This window comes from Hyperolius riggenbachi, chromosome 4 (genome assembly GCF_040937935.1).
Source record: "Hyperolius riggenbachi isolate aHypRig1 chromosome 4, aHypRig1.pri, whole genome shotgun sequence".
NCBI classification, from domain to species: domain Eukaryota; kingdom Metazoa; phylum Chordata; class Amphibia; order Anura; family Hyperoliidae; genus Hyperolius; species Hyperolius riggenbachi.
In genome coordinates, this window is record NC_090649.1 from 420,959,209 (window position 1) to 420,975,381 (window position 16,173).

A 16,173-nucleotide genomic window follows, 5' to 3' on the forward strand; every position below is an offset into this window, starting at 1 on the left:
TGTGGATCCTCTGCCTTTTGTAACTTTTGAATCAGTGACAGTGGCACAATGACAGATTGCTCATGACTGGCACAAGAGAAAACGGAAGCGATACTTTCATCAGTTCCCCAGAGCAATCTGTTAGATCTCAGCTGTTCAGTAAACCAACAATTCTGATTAGCTGCTTTGGGAAAACACTCCAATTTTTCTCCAGTTTTCTTTGCAACAGTCTTCATAAACCAACTCCAATGATAAAGGAGTATGCAGAACATATGGAGGGACTTCATTTTTAGCATGTTTGTTGCAGGCGTGTGATTCAGAAACCAGTGAAGAAAAAATATCAGCGTGACAGTCACCTGCAATTTTTGAAAATGAATTGGGTGGGGCTTAAAGTAGCCCCCTTTTATATCCAGGTGCCCCCTTTCGCTGCAGCCACCCAAGGCCCAGGCCTTTGAGGGCTTTCAAGAAATACTGAGTAAACCTTGAATGGTGACAGCATAGTGGCAAAGTGAATAGCACTCTCACCTTGCAGCATCACATTCAATTGTTGTCATTGACTCTGCATGAAGTTTGTATATTCACATGTGTATATAAGAAGATGAATGAATTTGAGAAATCAAAGTGTTTTAGGCCTGGTTCACATTAGCGTTCGCTATCCGGATTTTCCGGATCTTATCCGGACCGCATACTGTACAAACGGAATGTATGTTCCGCATAGCAATGTAAAGTCTATGCGGACGTTCACACGTGTCCATTCCGTACAGTACGGAGCCGGACCGGATCCGGACTCCGGACTCTTTTCCAACATGCGCTATTTTTTGGGTCCGGATCTCCGGCTCACGCACCCGGACCGGAGCCGGACCTGAGCCTGACAGCACCATCCGGAACACAGAAACCAATAGGGAACGGAAGGCACAGAACACACTGCCTACAAAAACCTGATGTTCTACCCCACTTCCTAGGCATATCCAAGCGGCCATTTCGGATGGGGACACATGGGCCAAGCATGTCTGGAGTGGAGCAACAGTGACAGACGTGCTGGAGCTGTTTGGCAGAATGTCAGGGGTGGAGGTGAGGCCTGCAGCGGAGGAACCTGATTCTACAGGTGCAGGTTCTGCTGACCCCAACATTTTTTTATTTAAATTTAACTATTTTTTGCCCACGGATCCGGATGGCAGCCTGATGCATGCCTGATACAAACGGTCCGGATCAGGTCAGTATCCGATCAGGATCCGATCAGGATCCGGTCCGTTTACTTGCCAAAACGCAAGTGTGAACAGGGCCTAAGGGCAATATGATCTGACCAGTCGCACCTCTGCACCTTTCCAGTGACCGTAAAGTGGATCCCTGAGCTGAAAAAACTTTACAAACACATTATATCTCATGCAATTATTGTCAAAATTATATGATCTCCTATGATACATGAATGTTGTGAAAAGATAAAAATCGCTGAACTACTATCCGACCGTGTCACGCCGCTGGGCATGATCGCGGCATCGCCTAATGCTGATCGGCATAAAGTCCTGGGTCGGGGATTTGCAGGAGATCGCGCGCACCAATGCACGCCCATCTCCGCTTGGATGGCGGAACTCCGCTCCGTCATCAGTCTCCCAGCGGCAATCGCCGCTAGGAGGCTGTTAGACAGCGAAACCGCCATCTATTTAGTCTGTACAGCACTGCAATCTGTGGCACACGGCTGTACTGGGGACAGCCGTGTGACACAGCTGTCCCCCTGGGATGCATGAGAGCAATCAGCTGTCATTGGCTGAAGCCTATGACAGTCGATCGCTGTCATAGACTGGCAGGGGGAGGGAGGGATAGGGAAATAATCAAGAAATATGTTTATTTATTTAAAAAAAAAAAAACAATCTTGGGAGCAATCAGAGCCCACCAAGACGAAGCTCTGTTGGTGGGCAGAAAAGGAGGGGAGGGGGGGGAAGGAAGTATCACTTGTGTGCTGCAACGAGGTCTTAAAGCTGCAGTGGCCTATTTTGTAAAATATGGCCTGGTCACTGGGGATTTAAGCCCAGGGTCCTCAAGGGGTTAATAAAAAAAATTAATATTGAATTTTGGATTGAACTACAGGCTTTGTGGTCTCTCAAATGTATTGATCCTTTTACTACACATGTGAATTTTTTCAAGTGTGGTGGCCTACTCGTGTGAGGATATTTGTTACAAATTAGTCTATACAGACTTAGTCCCAATTACTATTTACATACATGGAGTTTGTATATTCTCCTTGTATGTGTTTCTCCCAGGCGTTCTGGTTTTCTCCCACATCCAAAAGATAAAAACAGAACATGGTAATAGGTTAAATGGGTTGTGGGAAATATCAGCACTATATCAATGCATAATAATTATGTGTCCTGAGCCACAGGGGCGTAGCAATAGGGGGTGCAGAGGTTGCAACCGCATCAGGGCCCTTGGGCCAGAGGGGCCCCGTAAGGCTCTCCCTGAACTTCAGTATTAGCTCTCTATTGGTCCTGTGCTCATAATAATCACTTCTATAGATACTTTGAACAGTGGTAACCATTAACAAAGTGCTCCCCATTCCCATCTTGCACCTCTGACACTATAGTTGCCATTGGCAGGTTTTGGTGCGCCGTATCAATTGTTATATATAGAGGGGGGGCCTCAATGTAAAACTTGCATCGGGGCCCACAGCTCCTTAGCTACGCCACTGCTGAGCCATTTATATTGCTTTAATCCATTTCTTTGGTAGTGGGTTTAGCAGCTGTAAGTAATAAGTATCCAATACTACTCCTTGAAAGTGCATCTACACCCAGCTGTGATTTTGTACAACTCAGAAAAATTAAAGTGAACATTTGACTACTTTGGAACCTTGGAGTCAGTACAGAAACAGTGTTTGGGCTACAAATCCCACTGGTTAGTTTAAAGAACATCCTGAAATTACCATTTCCCTGTATGAGTAATTCGATACACAGCAAAAAAGTAAATTCTGAGCATCCGTTTACTCTCATTTTCTCATTCAAAATATTCTTCAACATCCTTTCCTAATAGGAACTGGAAGTGTACATGAGAACAAGGTAAGAAACTGGAATAACGTTTGTTAAATTCCATATAATGTACAGAGAAGATCTGGAGAGTATTTTTTTTTAAAGTAGAGTTAAACCTTAAGAACTGTATATATGAATATATAAGGATGGAATTGATTGGCTACTGTAGGTTATACAGACATTTCTTTTCAAGTATTACTATAGCCCAAATAATGGTTTCCTCCTTTGTGTCCCTGTAATGCTCTCTATAGATGCATTCTGCAGAATCTAATTGAATAAAGTCATATTATTATATAGTTTTGCTTCAGCCTCATGCAACATAGGATCAAACAGCCAGGCAACAGAAGATATTTTTCCAGTAACAGAATTTGATATTTTGGCACAAGCCACAGTGAATTACAGTACATTGGCACAGCTATGTTTGCATTTAATCCAATTCTGTGGCTGCACTACTCAGGGTTGTCTGGGCAGCTTTCAAACCTCCGGATGCTATTCTGAATGGAGAAAACTTGGACTGTGCACAGTGCATGTTTATCTAGCTGTAAAGGATTGGTAACTGCTGCTATATAGGCAAATAAGGACAGGTGTAAATATAAGAATTTGTCATACTGTTCGTATTCCATAGTCATACTATTTTATTCTGGTTAATACTAATCTCTGATAATACTAAGTTTTATAAAATAATAATAACAATATTAATACTACTACTACTACTACTACTACTACTACTACTACTACTACTACTACTACTACTACTACTACTACTAATAATAATAATAATAATAATCACATAAAAGCATCCAGATTCATATTATTATTATTATTATTATTATTATTATTATTATTATTATTAGTATTATTAGTATTATTAATAATAATAATAATAATGTATTGATTTATTTTATAAAACTTTAAATTATTTTATAAAAGTATCATCAGCGATTAGTATTAACCAGAATAAAATAGTATGACTATGGAATAATAATAATAATAATAATAATAATAATAATAATAATAATAATAATAATAATAACATTAACGCTTACTATTATTATTATTATTATTATTATTATTATTATTATTAATAATAAAAACATTTTGTAGTCCAGACACTTTTTCTGCAGAGATCATTGAATAATTCACAACCTCTTTACACTTAAGTGTTAAAAAAGTAAAGAATTTTGAAGCACTGCAAAAAGGTGGAAAGGTTCATAGATCTATCTAACATAGGCTTGCTATACACCAGTGGTTCTGGATGTGAGACTGGCTTACAGGGTCGAAAAAAAGATAATTTGCATATTCAGTAGTAGTGCATTGTGGGTAACCACTAACCACAAATGTTCACTTATAGCTGAATTATTGCAAGTTTCCTTCTGTTTTAAGAAGGCAAATTACACCAAGCATAGATCTAACAAAAACCATTAAAAAAAATAATTAAAATTAGGTATGGGACGACGAATCCGGCGAATCCACGAATCCCTCGTATATTGGGAAATATTCGAGGTTCGTGGATTCAAATCCAGACGCCATTTAATACTCGCCGAATACGCCGAATCCCGACGCTGCATCCCCGCGCATCCGCTGCTCGTCCTTGTCCTCCTCCTTCCCTCCGCGCCTCCTCCGCTCGCCCCCAGTATAGTTAAAAAGTATCCGCTTACCTATCCAGAGCGGAGCTCGGAGAGGCAGACCTCACGCTGACTTCCTTGTTCCCCCTAGTGACCGGCTTTTACTATTACGTCATTAGTAAAAGACGGTCTGGCCACTAGGGGGAACAGAGAAGTAAGGAAGAGGTCTGTTGCTTTGCTCTCCACGGGGAAGGTGAGCGGCAACTTTTTTATGCGGGGGGGGGGTGAGTGGAAGGAGGCTGCAGGGGGATTGGGGGAGCACAGGGCTACTTTATAAAGGCCCCTCTATCTACTTACCTCTACCTACCTACCTATGTGAAGGCCCCTATACCTATCTACCTACCTCTACCTACCTATGTGAAGGCCCCTATACCTACCAACCTACCTATGTGAAGGCCCCTATACCTACCTACCTACCTACCTCTACCTACCTATGTGAAGGCCTCTATACCTACCTACCTACCTACGTGAAGGCCCCTATACCTACCTACCTTTACCTACCTATGTGAAGGCCCCTATACCTACCAACCTACCTATGTGAAGGCCCCTATACCTATCTACCTACCTACGTGAAGGCCCCTATACCTACCAACTTACCTATGTGAAGGCCCCTATACCTACCTACGTACCTACCTCTACCTACCTATGTGAAAGCCTCTATACCTACCTACCTACGTGAAGGCCCCTATACCTACCTACCCACCTACCTACCTATGTGAAGGCCCCTATACCTACCTACCTACCTACCTCTACCTACCTATGTGAAGGCCCCTATACCTACCTACCTTTACCTACCTATGTGAAGGCCCCTATACCTACCAACCTACCTATGTGAAGGCCCCTATACCTATCTACCTACCTACGTGAAGGCTCCTATACCTACTAACCTACCTATGTGAAGGCCCCTATACCTACCTACCTACCTCTACCTACCTATGTGAAAGCCTCTATACCTACCTACCTACCTACGTGAAGGCCCCTATACCTACCTACCTACCTACCTACCTATGTGAAGGCCCCTATACCTACCTACCTCTACCTACCTACGTGAAGGTTCCTATACCTACCTACCTACCTTTACCTACCTATGTGAAGGCCCCTATACCTACCAACCTACCTATGTGAAGGCCCCTATACCTACCTACCTACTGCTACCTAGCTATGTGAAGGCCCCTATACCTACCTACCTCTACCTACCTACATGAAGGCTCCTATACCTACCTACCTTCCTCTACCTACCTACATGAAGGCCCTTATACCTACCAACCTACCTATACTGAAGGCCCTATACCCTGCTACCTATACTGAAGGCCCCTTTTCCTACCTACCTCTACTGAAGGCACATGTACCTTGCTACTTATACTGAAGGCACATGTACATTGCTACCTATACTGAAGGCCCCTACACCTACCTAACTATACTGAAGGCACATGTACTTTGCTACCTATACTAAAGGCACATGTACCTTGCTACCTATACTGAAGACCCATATACCCTGCTACCTATACTGAAGGCTCTTATACCTTGCTACCTATACTGAAGGCCCTTATACCCTGCTACCTATACAGAAAGCCCATATAACCTGCTACCTATACTGAAGCTGCCTATATTCGATTCGAAAGGTTCGAGATATTCAAAAATCTTTTTAGATTTGGATTTGGATTCAAAGAAATTGTGGATTCGCCCCATCACTACTTAAAATGCATAGCATTTCCAGGCCTATGGTTGAACAAGCCTTAAAGGAATACTATTGATTCTCATATTTTTTTCAATTGACACAGGAATTGTTTGGGAAGTGCTGCTAAGTACTGGTGTATACATTTTAGTAGCAACTTCTTAGTTTACTGTTAGCAAAATACCTTCAAACTTTACTGACGCCAAAACTGACAGCTGACTGAGCCATGAGGAGAGGGGAAATTTCCCTCACACTTGATCAGTTAACTTTATGTGTAACTCTGCCTGTGACAGAGAGAACAGCTGCAGATCCTGTGTCCTGTCTTTCTGACTGAAGTGTCTGAAGAGAGCAGAGGAAATGTAACTAATTGTCACAGCTTTTTCATACTGTTTTTGCTTTCAGAGTTTGATATGTTTGATATTTGCTTTCTGTAGTCTGATATGCAACACTGGCTGTGCATTGAAGCAGACACCCCTTCTGCAATTGATTTGTTCCAATATAGCTAAATCCTACACTCAAAGAATTACAGTTTTTGCCTCTGATATTTAACATGAAAAGTAGGAAAATGTTTACACAGCTACTTAGACATTATTTGCACACTGTCATTTTAGAACACTTGGGTATCGATAGTATTCCTTTAATGCCTTGTACACACCTATGAGGCCTGTCACCCAGCAGGGAACATGACTCAATTGCTGGGGTGTCATTGCAAGGGCTGAGACTATATAGATGTGTCACTAGCCTACAGGCTAGCAATACATTTATAAGTATTATTAAAAGCCACTAAAAAAATATAAACTGGCTTGCTACTATTTATTATTAATAAAAAAGGGTCGACATGGGAGATCATAACAAGAAAAAAAACATATAAATGAAGAGGGATATAACAAAAAATAAATCATAACTCCTATAGCATGACCAAAATAAGTGTGCATATCATGCTTATAAGCAGTGAGTATAAAAGTAAGACTAAATAGTAATTGGCCCATTTCAGATACAGAGAGCTTGATTCAATATTCTCCAAGCATCTTTAGTGAGGAGAATACCATAAGTGATTTATCAAACCTGTGCTAAATTAACCTCCTGAGCGGTATGGACGAGCTCAGCTCGTCCATCACCGCCGGAGGCTGCCGCTCAGGCCCTGCTGGGCCGATTTTTATCAAATAAAGTGCAGCACACGCAGCCGGCACTTTGCCAGCCGCGTGTGCTGCCTGATCGCCGCCGCTCTGCGGCGATTCGCCGCGAGCAGCGGCGAAAGAGGGCCCCCCTAGCCGCCTGAGCCCTGCGCAGCCGGAACAAAAAGTTCCGGCCAGCGCTAAGGGCTGGATCGGAGGCGGCTGACGTCAGGACGTCGGCTGACGTCCATGACGTCACTCCGCTCGTCGCCATGGCGACGATCTAAGCAAGACAAGGAAGGCCGCTCATTGCGGCCTTCCTTGTTTATTATGGGCGCCGGAGGCGATCGGAAGAACGCCTCCGGAGCGCCCTCTAGTGGGCTTTCATGCAGCCAACTTTTAGTTGGCTGCATGAAATAGTTTTTTTTTAATTAAAAAAAAACCCTCCCGCAGCCTCCCTGGCGATCTCAATAGAACGCCGGGGAGGTTAAGCACCAAAATCATTTTGGGTAGAACGTTTGGCATGAGTCTCAGTTCTTGTTCACATCTAAAATTGAAATCGCTGACGGACGCGTTTTGCGATTTTGTGAGTGATTTTTCTTTCCCTGTCCCGGTGCTTACCTTACGATTTTTTTGTAAAATGCTTTTCAAATCGCGTGTGCAGAGCGATTTTTTTTACTTTCTGACGCATGTCAGGAAGTGAACTATTTGACCCGGAAAGCAATAAGTACAATGTAGGCTTTTTGCGTTTTTCCTCGCTGGGAGCGAGCAGGGAATCGGCGGAGCGGAGATCCGTCCTGTCGGATCTTATTAATCGAGCCGCATCAGCGGCTCGATTGATAAGGAGCATCGCGGCTGCATCTACTCGTGTAGATGCGGCTTTAAAGCTGCGCAGTGCTGAATTGTATAAAAACTCCAGATCACTGGGGGGTATAAACCTGTGGTCCTCAAGAGGTTAAAACATAGCTCTTTATTTTATAAATTAAAATGAGTTAAAAGATGGCTGCTGTGCAGTGACAGCCCTGTTGGTTTCTTCGGTCACTTGGCTTACGTCATTTGATTTTATTTTGTGGACTTAGTTGGGGAGTAGGGATGGTTGGTGGTGTGCTGGTTTCTTCTGAGTTTGAGCAAATTTTTGTGCTGGTGTATGCGGCCTGGGGATGGACCGATCGGTTTAAACTTGGTTTTGGATTGGTTGCAGGGGCGTAGCAATAGAGGTTGCAGAGGTTGTGACCGCATCGGGGCCCTTGGGCCAGAGGGGCCCCGAAGGGCCCTCCCTCAACTGCAGTATTAGCTTTCTATTGGTCCTGTGCTCATAATAATCACTTTACTTTGAATAGTAGCAATTATTAACAAACTGTTCCCCATCCCCTTCTTGCACCTCTAACACTGTAGTTGCCATTGGCAGGTTTTGGTGCATTGTGTCAATTGTTATGTATAGAGTGCTTGGGGGGCCCCATTGTAAAACTTGCATCGGGGCCCTCAGCTTCTTAGCTACGCCACTGATTGGTTGGTCTGTTTTCGTGCTGCATGTATTCGCATGGAGACTTGAATGGATTTGTATCAGCTCGGGGCAGCACAACTGTCATCTTCGTGTTTACTATTTATCTGCATCAGTGTTTTACTTCAGCTAACATCTGGAAATATGCCTGAAGAAGGGGACTAGATCCCAGAAAACTTGCAAAATTTAACTCTATTAGTTAGCCATTAAAAGGTATTATTTTGTACAAAACGTTGTTTTTTTCTACCTATATAATTTTTTGGGCTAACACGGTACAGAAACTTTTTTGCTACTATTATCAGCTCGGGGGATTTGTGTGATCATCCCTATTGGTGACATTAGTGACATTCTGAGTATATTTGGCTTCCTCTGTTATGCAGCTTTGTGTTAAATTTTACATGAAATTGTCTGATACATATGTAATTTTAAAGGTATTATATTTTCATTGGTATGTTTTTCTATTTTCTGCTACTCTAATTGATGGGGCCTTCTGACACTGTAATTCCCCATCAGGTTCACTGCTGTGGGGCATGTTTTACTGTTGCTAGGGTGTGTTTTGTTCTGCCGCTCTGATTGGTCGATACTTTTGACTCTGCAGTTCCCAATCAGGTTCACTGCTGTGGGGTGTAGTTTACTGCCAGGGTGTGTCCCATTTACAGAGAGGTATTTAAACAACAGTTTTGTTCATTTGAGGTCTGCTCAACCAGAAGAAAGGCTGCTTTCTGCCTGAAACAGCAGGGTTGTCGCTGCAAAGCAACCCTCTTTTAACTCATTTTAACTGATGAAATAAAAAGCTAGGTTTTAATACAAATGCTATTTTTTTTACACTGGTGGAGGTACAGATCCCTCTCTCATGGACTGCATTCCTGCCCAAGAGGTACTGAAGGGCAGCTGGATCGTGGCATTCCCTTACGCTGAACTGATAAGTGTGTGCTGATCTCCCTCTTCTTGTTATTGTCAGTAAGAAGACAGATTTATAAGTTAAAGTTATAGGTTAAGTTAAGTAAGTTAGTTTGTGTACCAGCAGTCTCTGGCCCCTTAAGGACCAGAGACTGCTGGTATCAGAAAACAGCGCCTCCTGACGAATCACGCCACATACCTGCCGCTCTCGCCAGTCAGAACGCTCTCTCACCACCACAGTCCCCTCTCTCTGCTGTCTCTATGATGGCAGAGCACTGTCAGCCAGTCAGGAGCCACTTTCATTGGCTTGAAATCGGCTTCTAACCTGCTCACAGCGCTCTGCCATCGTATAAACGGCAGGGTAAGTGAATTGCAGCGGGTGCAGAGAGTGGGATCGGCGGGAAGGTAACATCTACACCTGCAGGACATAGATTTCTACCACCGTGGTCCGGAAGTGGTTGTCATTGGAGGCAATGACAACATTTCAAGAAACAAAGGTAAGTATTGTGTTTGTCTGGAGCTGGATGTACAACTTGACCTTCCATCGGAAAATGTTAATATTTTGAGAGGATCATTGGTGGTGAATGATATAATGAATTGGAAGAGCAGTGGAAAACAAGGCTTTTATGGGTCAATAGTGACTGTAGAATTCTCATACAGTGTCTTGAGACACTTGAAATGGGGACAAAGCATAGGTCATTCTTGAAGGCCAAGACTGGCTCAAGCATCCATTCCCGCTGACAGTTGGCAGTGAAGACAGCTTTCAATAGGGACTAGAGGCAAAAAGATCCATAAGAGAAGTGTCCCAGGTCTCTGTTAGGAGATCAAACACAACCTTATTTAGAGACCACTCGTCGTTCGTTGTCTATTGGAGTTCTTGAGAGAAGGTCTGCTAACATATTCTCATTTTCAAGAATGTGGATACCCTTTAAATTGGTCATATTAATTTCCACCCAAGACATTATGAGACCCAGTTCTTGAGACAGTATATATTTGTGTTATGATCACTTCTGCAGCATGTACTGCTGGCTGCAGTTTTACTAAAGACAAGCAGTTTTTTATTTCTTTGCGTGCATTTGCTCGCATAGTTTTGCGTGCGCTTACACTGAGCGTTGATTCCATCTGCAGTCGCTCTGAAGTTAATGACAGGTTAATATGCTTTTGTGAAAACAAACATTGTCTGTGGCAATGGAGTTGCAATCCCTTTCTTGCAGGCTGCATATCATTGTCTGCCCTTTCCTGCTGTCAGCCTGTGATTAATTACCATTCACCTGTGTGGGAATCTGCATGTCTGCTCCCATTGGATGACCTCAGTATAAAGGACTGCTTTCTGCAGTGCTCCATGGGCTATCATAGCTTCAGCATAAACCTTTCTTGCTGCTGCCTTGGCCCCAGATCGTGTTTCTAGTTCTAATGTTACTTTGCTGGTCTTGCATCATATATTGGTTCATCGCCAATATATATGTATACTAGCACGTTTGTTATTTTCCTTGTATTCGTGTTACGTTAATACATCAGTGTCGCTGATATATACGTACATGAACTGTTTATATCCTGTGTTCAGTCAGTCAGCTTCCAGCACGTTTTGGTAGGTTGCGCGTATCGTGATCACCCGTGCTGAGCTAGTCAGTCCTGCTCCTGTTGCCTTGCGTGGATTGCGCTCACTTCTGCGTAGAAGTAGCGAATCCTTCCTGGTCCTGCTCCAGTTCTTAGTTAGTGTTCCTTGCTTATGTTATATATCGGTTTATCGCCTTGGCTGCCTCATTCCAGTCTGTCTTGTCTTGGACGTTTGCTGTCACTTAAGCAGTGACTAGTTAAGCAAACGTTCATTCTGTTACCTGTCCTGATCTTCTGAGTTCTGGTTTATGCGCTCAGCGCTACCTTGCGCTGAGCCACTACAGTGGAAGGATTGTCTGTGGCTGTTCGGATCTATGCCTGCTCTGTGCGCCACATCTCCTGTTGGAGTCAATCCTCTCCTCCACTAAACTGGGGATATCCTGGTTCCTCGTGCTTAGCTGAGCTACAGGCATGGATGAATGATAACTGGTTGAAACTGAATGCTGACAAAACTGAGGTCCTCTTTGTCCAAAGCCAGTGCTCGGCATCAAAACAGCTCTATCCTAAAGCAACACCAATCAGGATTGGGAATTCGGACATAAACAGCTCTAACCTTGTGCGCAGCCTTGGCGATGGAGATTTAAGTTTCAGAAACCAAATTTCATCTGTAGTTAAATCTTCCTACTTTCATCTGAAGAACATTGCAAAGATTAAACATCTGATTCCCCCAGAGGATCTTCCAACCCTAGTTCACGCCTTCATCACATCATGGCTGGATTACTGCAATGCCCTTTATGCTGGCCTCCCCAAAAAGGACCTTCGTCGCCTGCAATTAGTGCAGAATGCTGCTGCCAGATTGCTAACAAACCAGCCTCGCCACTGTCACATTACACCGATCCTTCGCTCACTGCACTGGCTACCAGTAGAATGGAGAATACTCTTCAAGATTGGACTGCTGACATTCAAATCCCTGCACAATCTGGGCCCTGGATACATGAAGGACTTGCTGAAGCTGCACCACACCTCTCACAACCTCAGATCAGCTAGTTCTATAAACTTGGTCACTCCCAGAGTGCACCTCAAAAAATCTGGAGATAGAGCCTTCTGTCATGCTGCCCCTACTCTTTGGAACTCCCTGCCACACCCAGTAAAGACAGCACCATCCCTGGAGCTATTCAAATCCAGACTTAAAAGCCACCTGTTTAGCCTGGCATTTCCGGACTTATAAAATTCTTCCTCTAGTCTGTACCACAATGGTCTGAGCCATGCTTATGCGCTTTGAGTCCTATGGGAGAAAAGCGCTCTACAAATGTTATTTGTTGTTGTTGTTGTTGTGCTAGCGTGTGTACCTCCTTCACGTCAGAATCCGCATTTTGTGCTGACCGTGGAGAATATGCCACCAAGTGTAACAATTTGTGAGTTCCATCCTGATTCTGAACATAAGCCACTGCTGTAGAATTGTCCAAATGGACACACACCAATTGATTAAACAGCAATCAGCCAGTGAGGATAAAAATAAACAAGCCTAGCTAATACTTTCCTGATCTCCAGCAAGCTCTGTCCCATCCTCTCTCTAATCCAGCCAAATATAGACTGGAACATGACAGGCGCTGCAGCATTTTTATAGGGGGCGGGTGGGTCTGGGAGGGAGTGCAGGCTGATTAGCTTCCATGTGCCTGCTGATTGTGATGTAAGGGGTCAAAGTTTAGATCAATGATGATGTATGGGGGCGAGTCGAATAGCGCCATGTGCTCACCACTCACGTCGAATACCCGATCTTCGCCGAATACTGCGCACTGGCGAAGCGTTCGGGCCATCTTCAACCTCCACCAGGGAAAGGTATAAACTCTCTTGAGAGGTAAGGGACAGAACAAGAAAATGATGAAAAAGAAAAAGAATGGTATCCAGTTGAAGGGAGGACAGAAAGAGGAGAATACTGGCAGTCAGACTACGCAAACATTTATAGTTATGGTATCAGTTGGGTTGAGGGGGCAGAGTCATCCCATAGTATACTGCAATATAAACACCAGGGAAAAGTGGTGTCTATCTATAAGTGTCCTAACCAGATCTCTAAGCATAAGTACTTCTGTAGATTTTGTACAAAAAAATGATTATACAAATCTTAAAATGATGTGGTGTTAGTAAATTGGCAATTGCGTAATTACAGTCTCATGCAGATTGCGTTAGTGTGATTTTTTTTTTTTTTAGATCAATACAAGCTATTCTACATGGATTAAAACACTTCTGGTGAATACTACATGAACTCATTCACACCCCTTTTGACAACCCTGACTACATAATGATTTGCGTGATGATGGCAAATCCTAACCACTTATTGGCACACAGCTTTTAATCAATCCAGTACAATTTTAAACATTTATTAAATGTTCCGCTGTTTCGAGCCACTAGGGCTCTTGTTCACACCACACAGGTGCTGTATGGCTTGAAAAGAGCCCTAGTGGCTCAAAACAGCAGGTCGTAGCCACTTGTGCAGCATTTTAATGGAACTTTGTACTTATCTTTCATAAAATAAAGTGGATTTGATTGTAAAAGAGCTGTGCTGGATTGAAGTGGATTCTGTCTGGAGACCTGTTGATACACGGGTAATTCTTTGCACCTACACCTTGGCCATTTGAGTGCTGCTCGGGCTTGCTCAAATCCGAATTCGGGAGATACCCGGATAGTTCTATCCGGATATCTCCCAGTAGAGCTGTGCTTTGCAATCTTACCTGTATGACGTCTTCTTCCGTCCATCCCTGGCACCTCCCATGATGCGCTCCAAGCGCCACAGGCTTGCTCAAATCCGAATTCGGGAGATACCCGGATAATTCTATCCAGATATCTCCCAGTAAAGCTGTGCGGGCGGGGGGGCAATCTTACCTGTATGTTGTCTTCTTCGGTCCGTCCCTGGCGCCTCCCGCGATGCGCTCCAAGCGCCGCATGCGCCGGTCACGTAACTACAAACACTTCCTCTATCTGGGTTGAAGGAGGAAGTGTTTGTAGTCATGTGACCAATAAATGCGGCGCTTGGAGCGCATCGTGGGAGGCGCCAGGGACGAACCGAAGAAGACGTCATACAGGTAAGATTGACCCCCCGCACAGCTTTACTGGGAGATATACAAATATAACTATCCAGGTATCTCCCTAATTCGGATTTGAGCAAGCCTGGTGCTGCTCCTATTTGTGTTTCGAGTATTAAACTTTCAACCTGGATTTTGTATATTTACTGTTTGCTGACACCTGCTGAATGAATGCTGTCATTGTAAGTTATTAATATGTAATATGAATATGTATGTAATGAAAATATGAATAATAGTGATATTATAAACAAATTGGAAAATCTGTTTAAAAAGTTTACAATACATCCTTTTTAACATTTACGGTAGGCCCTTATTCAATTCACTTTTTCTCCTAAGAGATAATTCATCTTCTCTTTCAAATAACTTTTCAGCATTCTGCAATTGAAAAAGTACCAAAAAGTATGTGAAAAAGTACAGTCAAAATTATTCTGAGTGTTTTCTTGCTTGCTGGTGACTTAAAAGCATACATTTAAAAAAGTTGTGCACTAGTTTAGACGCAAATGATAAATAACAATTTAATTGTGGTAGTAGAATATCAGTAGATGTACAGATATTTTACAACCTGATTCATATTGTGAAATATCAGCAATGTTTGCTAATATTTCACTATAACCTAACCTCTCCCTATTCTCACACAGAACCCTCCCCTGGTGGTGCCTAACACTAAGAACCCTCTGGTGGTGCCTAACCCTAAGAACCCCCTGGTGGTGCCTAACACTAAGACCCCTCTGGTGGGGCCTAACCATAAGACCCCCCTGGTGGTGCCTAACCCTAAGACTCTCTGTGACTAATAGCCGCTTAATAACAATTTAATCAGAACTGCCCGCTAACAATAAAACGTCTAATAGCAATTTAATCAGAATCGCCCACTAAATAGCCTTGCGGGTGGCCCTGGCGCCTGCTATTTAACTTGCACCAATTTCTGGCCAAGCGTTTATTCACTGCGCAGGCTTAAAAGGCATTTTGTTTGGGGTGGGGGGGGGGAAGAGAAATAAAGCATTAAAATATAAACTAGGAGAAAACTTAGGATAAAAAAGAAAATTGGATAAGGGCTATAGATTTCAATGAAATATACCATTTTCATTAAACATTTCTGTTTTACCTTCTAAAATATTTGGACTCCAAAACAGTATTTCATTCAATAACAACATTTTATAAATTAATATTTTTAATACAGATTTCGTAATTGCTGATCCACAAGTTTCCAGCACAGTGCTTGTACAGAAGGGTTACAAGGAACTGTGTCCACAGTCAGCAAATGTAAACATTAGATGTCTTTACCCATGGGATTCATAGTTGCAGATGCTAAAGTTGTTAAACCGTCCAATTAGGTCTGAATTTATCTCCATTTCCTTGAAGCTCAGGTTAAAAACCATACCAGATATTTCTTTTAAATAATGTAACATTTATATATCTCACAGTTTTGTCAGGTGTTGAACAGTTACACTGAATATGCACCCTGTACAACAAACACACGCAGCCTAGGACCCAAAGTAGGAATCTTTAGGACTTGCCACAGACATCTGCTTGACGTATAGCGTACTGAGATTTGGAAGTCTCTTAACAAAACAAACAGTGGTTTCCACATTCCCCAGCAGAGAGGACTGTTTAACCTGCTTGCTGCTCTTGTAAGATTTTTTGCTTTTTTGGCATGGGAGGTATGTCAAAGGAGAAAACTACCACTGAGATTTATAACTGCTAATTTATGTCTGTGGCTTTAATAC